Consider the following 14,445-nt stretch of genomic DNA (forward strand, 5'->3'; position numbering starts at 1 on the left):
ACACCTGCTCCAACAGTCACTCGCTGTGCAACCCTGGACAAGACACAGCCTCTCTCAGCCCTTATGCCCTCATCTGTAAAGTGGGGTCTCCGTCCCGACACGGTAGAGTCGCGGGAAGAGTGCACAGAATACCGTAACATAAAGCGTGAAGCACAGTTCCTGGCGTCCTGTAGAAACCCCGTATGTGGTTACTAACGACACCGCCCTGAATTAAGGGGGCGCTGCGAGGAGACACCCTTGCCTTGTCCCAGTCTCAACTGGGATGTGCACTGTCAGTTTCGCCTCGGTAGGTGGACTCTTGTTTGACAATGACAGGAGCTGTCATCTCCCCATCGTACAAGATTGTTGTGGGAACCCAGGAGAGCACTTTATCATCTACAGATGATTCTAGTTTAGTTACCACCACTCATTAAGTACCAGAGAGCAGAGGAACAAAGGAAAGTATCGCACAGTCTGTGAAAATACCGTTGCCAAAATGACATACATCAAAAACACAAACTGAGAACAGAAAACGATCGTCGTTCTTATTAATCAATAAAGTGGACCCATTTCCTGCATTTGTGACTCTTTTCTCCTTTTGGAAAATTGATGGTCCATTCAGAGCCAAATATTTTTGGTTTCGTTTTTTGATCACAGAACGCTGTGAGTTTTCAAGCCACTTGTCATCAATCCTCCTCTAAACCATACATGACAGGCAAATCCAGAGTTCATCGGCCTTGGCTATGCAGCGTCTCTTCTCTTGACTGGACAGCTGACCAGAAATGAGGGCGTGAGGGGCTCTGCTCGGGAAGAAAAGCTCACTGAGTCCTGGCCCGATGCAGCGTGGGCCACGCTGGCCCTTTTTATCGGTCTCTGTCTTAAGGCCACGATTGAGCTCATCAGAGCAACATCCAGACTTGTCCATACACAGGAATTTGGTCTTTTCCTCACTTCTACTGCTGCCCTGCTGAAAATTTACTTTCAAATCTATGTGGTTTTCTTTTTTCCTCTTTTTCTATAGTTGGGAAGAAAAAGCTCTTCATCCCTTAGAAGAAGAAGGAAAATCTTTTTGATGTCCAGATTTTCATGCGCGATTCAGAAAACCTCCCTGGCCCCAAGAATAATTTTAAATTCAAAGAGAAACTTGTTTGATAGTTTTGCCTGTTTTTGTGTATATGTTGGGAGATGGAGAAACTTTTTTCTAATAATGATTAAACACAGATATAAAACACCATAATTAGCTCATCCAAAACCATGCCAGCTAACGGGTGCTCGATTCGAATTTCCAACCTTCCTAAGACCATGTCTTCATGGCTTTAGCATCCATTCTCACTCAGATATGCTGCCTTGACAACCATTTCTCCATGGTCGCTGATGTCAGGCCTGAGATTACTATGGTTATTAATCAGAAAGCATGCTAATTGCCAGTTGCAATCCAGAAATGCATAGCCCACTTTAAACAGACACAAAGGGGTAAAAGAACCACTCGCTGATGCGACCAGGACACACAGATAAGACAGGGAGGGAGGCGACGGGAGCCAGGGCATCTCAACAGCACCAGTTGCTGGCCCAGGGGAGCTGTGAGGTGCCACGGAGCGGCGGGGCTTGGTCTGTGCCAAACCTCTCCCAGGGCTGTGGCGGGGCCCTCAGGGCAAGCCCCCCAAGCCGGCGGTGCACACCGCAGGAAAGCCAGATGCTGTGTGATTTGGGCACATGTGTCAGCATGGACTCTGGTGACCACAGGTATAAAGCAAGGTGGAGGGACTAAGGACTCCCCACACTGAGCACTGGAAGAACCAGGAAAGCAGAGCTCTTCAAACCCACAGCTGCACGAGAGGGACCACACAGAAGACCAGGACGGGCACAGTGGACACGTCAAACGGGCTGACAAGAGCCAGAGTTCCCAACGGGACCTGGGCAGGCCTGGAGCCCCATGAGGGACCGGACTGTGAGAGGACAGGCCCTGCGGTTGGTAACAGAACCAGCCCACACAGCGCTGGCACTTGGGGCCCAACATTTGCAGGCTCCACGTTTGTTGAGTGGGGTTTACAGCAGTCCCCCAGCTTACCCGTGGTTTCACTCTCCACGTTTTCAGTTACCCATGGTCAACCGCCGTCTGAAAATATTACACGGAAAATCCCATCCTTTACTTAAATTTCCTGTGTTCGACTGCACGCCACTCTGAGCAGCGTGATGGAATCGCGCGCGGTCCAGCCGGGACGTGACCCGTCCCTCTGCCCACAGCACCCACGCTCTACACGCTCCCCACCCACTGGTCACACAGTCGCTTTCTCAGCTATCAGATCCGCTGACGTGGCGTCGCAGGGCTTGTGTTCAAGTGACCCTTATTTTACTTATTAATGGCCCCAAAGTGAAAGAGCGGAGAGGCTGGCATCTCGGCGGGGCCACAGAGAAGCCGTGCGGGGCTTCCTGTGAGTGGGAAGGTGAGCGCAGGGCAATGAGGTATTTTCAGAGAGAGAGAGAGACCACGTTCACGTAACTTATTACAGTACGTGGTTATCACAGTTCTATTTGACTGTTAGTTATTGTTGTTAATCTCTTCCTGTGCCTAATTTATAAATTACATTTTATCAGAGGTAGGGATGTGTAGGAAAAAACACAGTATATATAGGATCTGGTACTATCTGCGGCTGCAGGCACCCAATGGGGGGGTCTTAGAACATATCCCCCAAGGATAAGGGGGTCTCCTGTGGTCTATTTTATGGAGTAGTAATTAGGAAAGCCCAAATTGCTTCAGGTGTGGACAAAACGCATTTGTACCATCTGATCACTGAGTATTTTAATGTCCCCTAAGCAGAACGCTTTCCAGAGGGACTCCAAATTAAGGCCTCTTGGGATGTTTCACAGGCATTCCCACTCAAAGTTCCCTTCGTGTCCCTCACAGTGGCAGCTGTGGTGTCATTGGGGCCACGTGCACTCTCAGCCAAGAGTCAGACAGGCCTTACGGGAAATCATCTTTCTCCTAAGTTCTTCAGGAAAAGGTCTGCGTGGGGATCCAAGAAGCCCCAGTGCGCAGACCCACAGGCGCTGCAGGGGACGGCCAGGAGGGGTCACACAGCACACAGCCCTGCCCGGCTCTGGGATGGTCACCTCTCCCCCCTGCACCCTCACAGGTGACGCAAAGAGGAAGACACAGGCTGACGTTAGCACAGTTATGAGGATTCAAGGGAAGTTTAAACATGGACCCAACGTGTGCCCGTGAATGGCTCTAGCTCAGGCCAGAAGACAGTGACGTGTCAAGGGCTCTATCCAAGTTCAAAACCCTCATCATCCCAGAATGAGGCCGAGACACAGCAAAACCGAGTGGAGCTGGGAAGGAGGGTAAATCTATCAGGGCTTAGAATCAAAATCCAAACATCGATGGCCATAATTGCATACAATGAAGTCTAACATGTGAATACACAGAACCTTCGTCACTGGAATGTGGAAAGCTGGGGCACAATCCTAGGAAGGAAAGTGGGGGAGGAAGGCCATGTGAAAAGACTCAGGGTGTCTGGACGTGAGTGAGCTGAGAATGTCACTGTGCCCTCTGCTGCGTAACGGGCTCCCACTGGCTTCCGAGGACGGCACAGCCCTGCCTGGACTCACGGGCCTCCGAGGACAGGACACCTCCGGTCTCTGAGCCTCCCCACACTTCGGTCCAGGCACCTCGATCTAGGATGGCTATCCTTTCATTTGGTGCCTCGTGCTTCCTCAGCGCTGGGCCTTTGCACAGGCTGCCCCGTCTGGAACACTCGCCACGTCTCCCGCCCCAGCGCGGCTTCACCAGGTGCGGGCACACAGGTCCCCGCAGGACCGCTTACTGCTCGGGGCTTCCGCTGCACGTGGCCCAGATCTGAGCCCATGCTCTGTAAGCCCATCAACGCTCAGGCCTCTTCCTCCCTGACACCCACAGCTGGCATTCTGCATCGCTCTGGGTCTTCCTCGCCGGCGGCTCTGAGAACTCCATGGCGGGGGCGGGAAGGGGGACATGTCTGTCGTGCTCGTCTCAGTGTCACAGGACTCAGCCAACAGGGAACAGAAACAGAAGACGGTGGTTAATGTGATGTGACTGCCGCAGAAACGAGATGGCCCTGAGATGCATTAAAGGAGGTGCATGTTCTGTGAGAAAGGAGGTGACAGATATGCCCTTCTTGTGCCCGTCAGATCACACAGAAGGGTTCACCCCACGTGGAACAGCAAGGTGGTTGCTAAGATGGGGCAGGAATGCCAAACCGTGCCCCCCAAGAACACTGACGGCACTAAGCACCCTTAGGCTGAAAACCAGACAGGAAGAGTATGGCCACGGGACACCAGTCTCGAAGGGCTCGCGTGTGACAGTGCGGTTGTGTCCTCAGCAGAGAGAAGCGCAGGGGTGTGGAGAGGGAACAGCACCCCGAGGCTCGCTGGCGCTGAGACTGTTCCCCCGGGGTCTTCCCGCCACTTGACAACGTTCCCAGTGTGGACGGGCTACGGGACATTTTCTCTCTTCCGGCCTGGAGGAGCCGGGCGTCTCCACTCCACTGCTCCAGGAATGTAACTCCAGGCCCCAAGTCTTCATCAGCTCGATGAGAAAACTGGACCAAGCCCCTCAACAATGTTCTCGGAGCTTATGCAGCTGGTAGGCACTGACTGGGGGCGTATAATCCGGCGAGCTGGCCACTGACGACTCTGCTCACACTTAGAGAGCACCATTTCTCGAAACAACCCCTCTGTATCTGGTTTCTGGAAATTAATATATCAGGAAGTAAACGATCAATTGCAATCAAACCTCTAACCAAAATATGTCTCCACACAACAAACTGGGGGTAAGCCATGACAGTGAGTGGAAACGTCTGTCTGTGTTACCTTTTGGCCTGTGAGGATGTGGCCTCGTGGCCGCCTTCTGGGAACCCTACAGGACAAAGCTCTGCGGACACCCAAGCGCGAGTCCTGACGGCAGAAGCGAAGAACATCCGTTTCCATGTCACGGGAACTATCCATACAGGTTTCCTCACCACTTTTGCCCTAGAAATCATCATTTAATTTCAAAGCCACATTCCTTCCAGCATGTTCCCCTCCCTAACACACGAGCCTCCATTTAAACCCTCAGGATTTGCGGCTGGTTTCTTGGCTTTGTCTTGCAGCCAGCGTGCCAGGCCACCAGCCTAAAAGCACACACACCTGACCCAGGGTATTCCCTTCCTTTCTCTTCCACCTCCCTGAGTGTTCACAGGCTACACTCTAAGATCCATTTCTCTCTTGCCCCCCTCCAAGTACTTTCATCCCCATTTGTAACGGCCCCTAATATGCACCTCTATTTGATTTTCCTTCCCCAGCTTGAAACCCTCTCATTCTAATTACCGTTTCAGTTTTCTTATACTTCTCCCTCGAGATGTCTCAATTAGTGTACTTTTTCATCCCGCCTGTCACCTCTGAGCTGCAAGGTGGGTCTAACTCCAATAGAAACCACACAGGAAATAAATGAGGAGCCATTCTGGGCGGCCGGGCCGAAGGTGGGGTTACTTTACAAACTAGTGCACCTTTAATTGATGATAAATGGACAGGAGAGCAGCCTTATTTATTAACACAGCAGCCCTGATTCGGCTGGCGCGCGGTGTCCTTTCATTACTCAGAGGTACAGAGGAGGCAGGCCAGGCTCGGCCCAGGGTGAAGAACTTCCATTCAGAGAAAGAGAGCGTGAAGGTAATTAACATAGTTCTGGTCAAATTCGGAAATTAACTCGCCTCCTTAAGACCACAGCGAAGAATGCCATTTGTCTTTTCTGTAATTACACTTATAGGTAATTATACCTCATGGCGGCAGAGAGCACGTTAAACGAAGGCAGGGCTTTCTCCCCTGTCCCATAACTCTTTTCATTCCAGCCCTGTCAAAAGACTAAACAAAATAAAAGGTGCCGGCCACAGTATATTTTTCCATCAATGAGGCTTTGTTGTCTTAAGGCTTCCCTAGAAAGTGCAATTGTGCAGTGTTTATCCCTTCGCGGCCCTGGGAACCCAGAGTCCTTACCTGAACCTTTCAGAACACAGAAGCACACACAAGGCAAGCTGGACTTAAAACCATTCCCCAGCCACTAATATCTGCTTTGGACTATCGAAGAATGCAGACGGGAGAGAACTGAGAAGTCACCTGCCCCTTTTCTCTTTGCTGCCACCATCAGCTCTAACTGAAACCAGTATACAACCTCTCCGTCACCTGAACTCTATTCCATTACCATTGTCTTTCCTCAGGATCTTTGAGAGGCCAAAGAAATAAGAACGTGCACACAGAGCAGTAGCATTTAGCCCCACTCTAGTGGGCAGTAAGCACGTGTCTCTTGGATCGAAGGACACTAGCACCAGGCACATTAGTGGGGGCGTGGCTCAGCCCTCATGGGAGCCACGTACAGGCTGGCGGGGTGCCACTTCCCACAGGCCCACTGGGCAGGAGAGTGCCCCCTAGAAGTCCACAGTTCTCCAGAGGCTGTGCTGGGTTCCTCAACCAGTCCCACAACTTAGTCCCTCAAGAATCCAAAGGGTAGGGTTCCCAGGGTCAGTCCTCAGAAGAATTTAGGAACGGGCAAGGTGACGTTGGGCCCCCCTCCTGTGTCTGTTTCCCTCCCTATGTCACCCTCTCTTGCCTTCTCACTGGTTTCACACTGTCGGATACCCCCCTCCTGCTCACCCACACACAACCCTTCAGCTTCCTTCTGGCCTCTCTCAGCCCTTGGAAATTCTGCCAATTATGGTGAAGGTTTGGCAGTAAGATCAACTTGGGCTTGTCTAAATCCCACTTGCCTTTCATGCTGTTCCGAAGCCACCCTGCAGCCCAGCAGTGGCATATTTTCTTGCCTCTGACTTCATCTGGCTGAGCCGAGTGACTGCAACACAGAAATTAAAAAATAAACACCTCTAGTACACATTTGTTGGATAATTACTTGCACAGGCCTCTCATGAAGCGATTTGGCAATACGTATTAAGAGCAATAAAAATATTGACTGTGAAACTTTCATGAGGAAACAATCTTAAATTCAGAGAAATAGTCAATACTGTGTAGTAATAGTACACAAAACAGCCGTGACAAAAAAAGAAAAACAACCAAAGTGTTCAAAATTGGAGAATGTTCAAATTAATAAGTGGCACAGTCAATTGACGGATCCTTATATGACCATTCAAAGGGATGGTTATGCAGACTGTGCAAAGTCTGCACAACTGGCTATGGCAGTCGGTTTAAAAACTCAAAATATAAAGCAAAAAAACGATCACAAAAGTCACACCAAAACACTAACAGTGACTAAGTTCAGAGGAGGGGATTAGGGTCGATCATTTTCCCTTTCCTCTATTTTCCAAATTTTCTGCAATGCATTTATATTCCTTCTATATATATATGTACATACATACACACACACACACACACACACACACATATTAATCTGGTATGAAAAGACAAAAACCATACGTGGCGTAAATGTGACTCACGTGAGCCTGTCACAGGAATGTGACAGGTGGCTCGGTTAATGGATTTGTCCCTGAACTGGGGTTGCTGAGACCTGCCACATGCCTGCTCTGCCACTGATAAGCTGGGTGACCTGTGGGACTCATTTAACTCTCTGAGCTTCAATTTTATCATGAAAAAGAACAAACTTGTCACGGTGGTTGTCAAAGTTTCCCGCTGGTGTCCATGGCCTCCCTCTCGAGTTTTCCTTCTATCCCCGAGGCTGCCCACTGCCTGTCGCCTCCCTGGGATCCCTTCCTTTTCTCTCCCCATTAAGTGCTGGGTTCTGTCTTCTGCCTCCTACTGCTCTTCCCAGGCCCCGCGCTCACAACTCATCGACTCTGTCACCTACTGTCACAGGCCTCCAGGACATCAGACCGGAATTCCCAGGCCTGCCTCCCCATCTTCAAAGGCGAACTCAGGAGCTTCCCCCACCAGCCTGTTGCTCACCTCACATTCGAATGACAGACTCTCCACGCACTTTCTCGTCTCACTTCAGAAACCTGGGCTTCCCTTTGGTCCGGCCACTGTCACCTCCATGTTACCTGCTGACTAATGGTGCTGTGTCTGTCCCTCCCCTACCCGGTCACCCTCTCCACTGTCCCCAGAGGGAACCTCTGTAACGTGCAAACTGGCCTTGTCATTCCCCACCCCCAGGACTGGGTGTTTCCTGACCGTGCGCAGGGCGCCATCCGAGGTCTGCGACCTGGCTTCGCACAAAACTCTACCCCTCACCACTCACCTCTCAGCCACACTCACCTGGAGAGTCTTTGGGGCTCTCACCAGATCCGCTCTCATCGGCCTGACTGACCCGGCGCCTCCACCAATAACAAGGCAGTCATGACACCAGCACAGCCCAGGCGGGTCCCCCGGCCACCTCCCCTCCACACCCCAATACTCGTCCCCATGAGAAGTCTGCCCAGTCTTGTCCCTGAGGAAATACCTGGCCCACGTAGGTGTCTGAGGCTTCTAAGGACATCGCATTTTCTGTGACCCAAGGGTGGCGTCTTCCCAGGAGAGCCGTAATCGGAGAGGCAGCCTGCGCCCGTGGGATGCTCTGCTCGGGAGGGCCCACCTCAGGGAGGGTGCGTCTCCTCCCCAAGATGGCCAGCCCAGGAAATGGGGGACAGAAGTTTCGCTCCCGCCCTGGAACCTTTCCTGTGTCCTGGGTACCGTGGTCCAGGGACCTTAGCAAAGGAGATGCGGCTTTAGCACCTAAAATGCTGGGGCTGGGGCGTGGGGCGGGAGAAAGGAAGAATCTAGATCTGGAATGCGCAGGTCATGTGAGGTACGTGGCTCGTTACAGCCAGGTCAGTCTTGATTCCAGTGTCAGCGCCTTCTCATGCTTGTCTGTCTATCACAACCCTATTTTTTTTGGCACTCATAAAGCTCTGATAATATCTTATAATCTGTCTCTTATTCGTCACTTATTTGTCTATGGATAAATGTTTACTACCCCCTAAAACACCACTCGCCACTCCCATGGCCAGCACCCCCATTCCTGCTGTGCTCTTATTTCCCCCGTCCACTCAGGAAAGTTCTCCTCATCCCTCAAACCACAGAGCAACCTTCATTCCTCAGGGACATTTTCCCTGTTCCTATTCCTCAGGCAGGATTCTTACTGTCCCCTCAGCAGTCCTGTCACTTACTAAGTGACATAGATATGGCTCAACCACTCCTCAATTGCCACACTTCACACAGGGTGTTATAACTCTATGTAAGGACTAACCTTAGACGATGACCTTTGTCAAGCCAGTGGGTCTTATTAGGATGTCCCCCAAACCTGGGGTACATCAGCCACAAAGCAGGTGCTCAGTAAAAGTTGGTAGAAGGGGTTCATGGCTGACTCAAGACGACGAAGTTACCTCTTCCTGAGTGCAGAGTGCTACGGATGCTATTACTTTCCAGGTCACAGAACTTGGTGACAGTGAAGTGGTTCCGCTAAGCAGTAAGCATTGCTTTAAAAATCTCAGTTCCCTGAAAGAGTCCACTCTGCCCACCGTAGTTTTATTTATGCAGTGCAAATTTTTTCTAGGTAGTTTTCTAGGAAAACTTCAACCTCAGCCTGGGTCAGATTTCCAGGTTCCGATTAAGAGTTCTGAAAGTGACAAAGAATAATTACATCCTTCCTGACGATTCTCCACCTAATAAGCTTCCTTAAGAAGTGATCAACATCCTGTCATCTGCAGGATGCACTGTGTCTAGTGGAAATGGCAGGGGCTTTGAACCAAGGCCAATTCGTGTTCAAATGCGCTACCTTTGAGCAAGTGCCTTAACCCGAGCCTTAGCTTGTCATCTGTAAAAATGGGTACAATTTCCACTTCGAAATTTCACTGTGAAGACTGATCTTTGAAAAGTCGAACATAGAGCAGGGGTAATCAATAAAACGCAGTTCTCTTCATTTCCCTTCCTGTGCTACATCTTTTTTCCTTTCAGAAAAGAGAAGGGAAGGCCTAGGTAAGAGTTTCCCAGCAACTCCAGGACTATTGTCTTTTGGGGCTTGATCATTCTTTGTTGGCGGTGGGGAGTAGCGGGGAGGAGGACTGTCCTGCACATTACAGGATATTTAGAGCATCACTGGCCTCCACCCAGTAAATGTCAGTGGTGCCCGCTCCCCAGTCATGACGACCAAAAAATGCCCACACACCCTGCCAAATTCCTCTTCCAAATGTCTCAGAAAGCCCCCAGCTGAGAACCACTGGCCTCGGGTTCTGTAAGTGGAATGTCACTTAGAAGGAAAAGTGGCTGAACTCTCTTTAGGACCTGTCCTGACGGTGCTCACGTCTGTGCCAGTCACCCTTCGGGGTGAGGGCAGGCAGAGCTGATGCCGTCCTGGTGTGCTGGGGACGGAACAGGACCCCCAAATACGCTGGAACTGGAACGTCTAATGTGACTGTATCTGGAGATGGAGCCTCTAGGAGGCAATTAACTGATGCCACAAGCACAGCACAGGGCCCTGATCTGATGGGACGAGTGTCCTTCTGAGATGAAAGACCAGGGACAGAGCTCCCTCGCTCTCTCTCGCTGCCTCTCCACATACACACACCAAAAACTGCCCGGTAAGCACAGCACGAAGGTGGCCGTCCGCAAGCCGGGAAGCGAGTCCTCACCAGAAACCACACTGGCCAGCCCCTTGATCGGGGACGTCCCAGTGTCCAGAACTGGGAGGAATGTACTTCTGCTGTTTAAGCCGCCAGGTCTGTGGTATTACGTCACAGCAGCCCCAGCACACTAAGACATCAGTCTTTCCAACTGAGGACTGAATCACCGCACGCGTGACGTTCCCAGCACATATCTGTTTAGTCAACAAATTCGAGTTATCACCTACTGCGTGCCAGGCCTCTGTGCTCCGTGCTGAGGGCGACAGCAGTGAGTACGTGCCTGCCTCGTGGGGTGTATTCTCTAGGGGGACCACAGACACCATCCAGTGATAATAACCAAACGACAGCGGACGACGAAAGCTGAGCCAGGAGACTTTCAGACGTGGGGGGTGGTCCTGTCTACAGGACTGCACGTCTTCTCCCACGTGGGTGAGGAGCACCGGAGATGGCCCCGTTGAGGTCGTGCCCTAAGGTTACCCCCAGCCACAGCCACTGAGATAGTTTAAGGGACAATCACAAGGGTCCATCAGAGAAAGGAAGAGTCTGCCATGTCCCGTACACACCCTGTGACACGTTAGTGGCTCCAAGCTGTCAATACTGTCTTGGGGGGGGGGGGGGGAACACTGGAGAACATGGATGTCAGTCTACCCTGGTTCATTCAATATACAGAATATCATAACCATAGCTATGCTGGGTAAAAAAAAAAAAAAAGTGTGGAATTAATAGTTAGGCTGCCCTTAATTGGTAGGAATATATGCAATTTTTACAAATTTGTCCTACCTTTATTGTTTAAAATATCTAAAAGGAGCATTATTTCTTATAATTAAAAATCTCATAAACTTTCTTAAAAGTGGGGGTACCACCGTGTCTGGTTTGATCCTGATTTACAACCAGAGTTTCTCATCGGGGGAGGAGGTTGCCACAGGAGGAAGGTGATTTATGACGCAGCTTTGTAATGTTTAAACATACGCCGCAGAAATGGAATTTTTAAAGCTTGAATTATTGGGTCCAACCTAGTGGAGCCGTTCAAGCTGGTAGTGTAAAAGAGGAGGGCACTTTTAAAAGTCTTTTGATCTGAAATGTTCCAGTGTCTCCTTTTGAAACTATGGCAATGAGTTTAAAATGTAAATCCTTGTTAATGTGCAGAGCCCCTGGGAGCTGCAGGAGCCGGGAGGGGCCAATTCCACGCACACCCCACGCAGTCCCGCAGCAGGACAGGGGAAGAGCCTCCCCTACCACGTCCACCCTGAGAGCACGCCTGCAAATTTTTCTGGATACAGTGTCCCTCCATACGTACAGTAGCCATAGGACTCAGCAGAACAACTTCATTTTATGCCCTTCTTGTCAAGTGCAGGGTAACATTCTACTTCCTAGAATAGACCAAGGGGCAAAAACGCACTTTCTGAAATACAGAAGGCCACGGAGGCAGGGAGACCAGCACCTGCAACTTGTAGCTTCTGCCAGTTTTCCTGTGCCAGGCGGAGGTGCTGCGACTGCCGGCCAGAGCCTGGGCTGTAGGGCTCCAGGCATCCTGCCTTTGGTGGTGGCCCCAGGGCCAAGCTCCCATGCGATACTGGGGCGTCCGGGCTGGCTGTCCTCAGGATCTTCCTCTCTTCCCACCAAACGCAGCTTCTGGGTTCCCAGGGACGGCCTCTGAGCTCTGCTCCTGCACCCGCCAGCCTCTGGGAAGCCCACTGCTGACTCCGCTGCTCCTCTCTGCCCGATCGGGCAGCCAGCGGGTCCTTTGGGGACCTCAGAACTCACAGGCTCTGATCTCTGTTCTGTGATTCCTGCGCACTGTTCCGGGGAAGGACTGCTAGGAGCCTAATTATTTTAAGAAGCGTTATGCGCTTCACCCGAAAACAGTACAAATTAGGTCAAGCTTCGCAAACACTGCTGGCACCAGAGAAAAATCAATTCTTTTTATTACTCTTTCCCATTTACTCTTCTTTTTATCTTTTTTGCTAATTGGTCAAAAAAAAAAGTAAAATAAGCCCCCTTTCTCGAGTTGCTCAATTGCGATGCAAATTTCTTGCCGTTCATTGATTAACCCCCCCCCCAACTTGACCCTGATCACCCTGTAGCTTGTTCTGTGATACACTTCTGCTTACAATTTTCTAACTTTTCTGCTGTTTTGTTTTCCAAAAGGATCCTCCCTAGGAAATTTCTCACACTCTGCATCTGGTAGAAATAATTTCTCTGAAGATCAAGTGTCCGTTCATCTCATGCCCAGGGCGCTTTGCTCCCAGAGCCACTGCCCAGGTCTGTATGACGAAGCGTGAGTCATTGCCAAGTGTGTCTCTCCACTGAACGGGGAGATCTGCAGGGGGCTCCCCCACCCTGTCCCCTCTGCTTCTCAGTGCCGAGAGCGAGGTGGGTCTGACACACAGAAAGGACTCAGAAGTGGCAGAATGGATACATGGTCAAACGAGAGAGGCTTGTTTGAAGTTGATACTGGAGTGGAAGCCATTTTTCTTCAAACAGCAATAACGAAGTCACTTTTTGAATTAGAAGCAGCAAGGTGAGGTTATTGCCATGAGATACCAAAGGGCGCAGTGCTACCAGAGGGAACAACTCTCCACACACGTCTCCTCCTGGTAGCTGCCGAACCCCAAGGCTGCCTCCTGTCCACGAGGCCCTGTGAACCCCTGTCCGGACGCCGGACGCACAGCCAGGAGCCGGTCCCTGCTCTCTGGGGGGCCCTGGACAGGACCCCACCGACTCTGCAGGAGCTCGGCAAGCGCTGACCCCTCAGCTTCACCCAGACCGGAATAACTGGAGTCCATTTGTGAAAGCTCGGGGTAGAAAAGGAAGAACAGAGCCTTGGAGAGTAAGCAGATGTAGGTTCAATCCCAAGTGTACTGCTTACCAGAAGTGCGGCCCAGGCAAGTTGTACATATGGGAATAAACTCTCATCTGTAAAAGGGGATAATAACACAGGATCCATCTTCCAAGATTTTTCCAAGGTTTGGATACACTGGCCCACTTGCTGCTGCCTCAGTGTCTGTTTTCATCCCAGAAGAAGGCCCCTGGGCTGAGTTTTGAAGGCTGGGTGTGAGGGCATCAGGAGAAGCAGAGGGAGAGGGCGCTGCTGCAGCAGCCCTTCCTGCACCAGAGCCTTCCTTCTGCAGTCTGCTGCGATGCAGTGACGGCAGGGCCCTGCCTCCACCGTGACCGGCCACGAGAGGACACTCAGTGGGCACGTGGCCAGTAAATGACCCTCCTCCTATTCACAGTCCAGAGGGGAAGACAGACAGGTGAGGGGGTGAAACAGGGAGCTACAGGGAGCAAACGGGGGCAACCATCTGGGTGCTTATGGGCTCAGTAAGCCACGAGGGGACTTATTTTCCAACCCATCAATGCATTCTTGTCACACAGCTGAGGATAGAGCTGGAACCGCAACTACGAGTTGGAAACTGATTCATTCATTTCAACATTGTGGTCAAAACCAATCACTAAACTAAAATCTGTGCGCATATGTATTGAGATCTTTGAACTGCCCATATTTTTTTCCCAGTGCTTTTCCTGGTGGAATATATGTAAATAATCACAGGCTCACTCAGAGATGTGTGTATAAAACTGGGTTTCATCTCAGCATTATTTATAAAATGAGCCGATATTTGGAAACAGTTAGAATACTGATTTTTGAAACATTCCTTTACACTCCCATAGAAAGGCATACAGGACTATGCCATGCACTCATCAAAAACTTACTTATAATAACAGGATAGTTACACAACAAAGCATATTGCAAACCAGCACACAGGACAGGATCCCACATTTGTAAATACTCTATTATATGTACATGCATTTTCAAAGAAAGAAAAACCACATACTATCCGCAGCTTTCCTCAGGGACATGCAGGTTCCAGACCCACCGTGCCAAGGCCGA

The sequence above is a fragment of the Rhinolophus ferrumequinum genome, chromosome 28 (genome assembly GCF_004115265.2).
Source record: "Rhinolophus ferrumequinum isolate MPI-CBG mRhiFer1 chromosome 28, mRhiFer1_v1.p, whole genome shotgun sequence".
NCBI lineage: Eukaryota > Metazoa > Chordata > Mammalia > Chiroptera > Rhinolophidae > Rhinolophus > Rhinolophus ferrumequinum.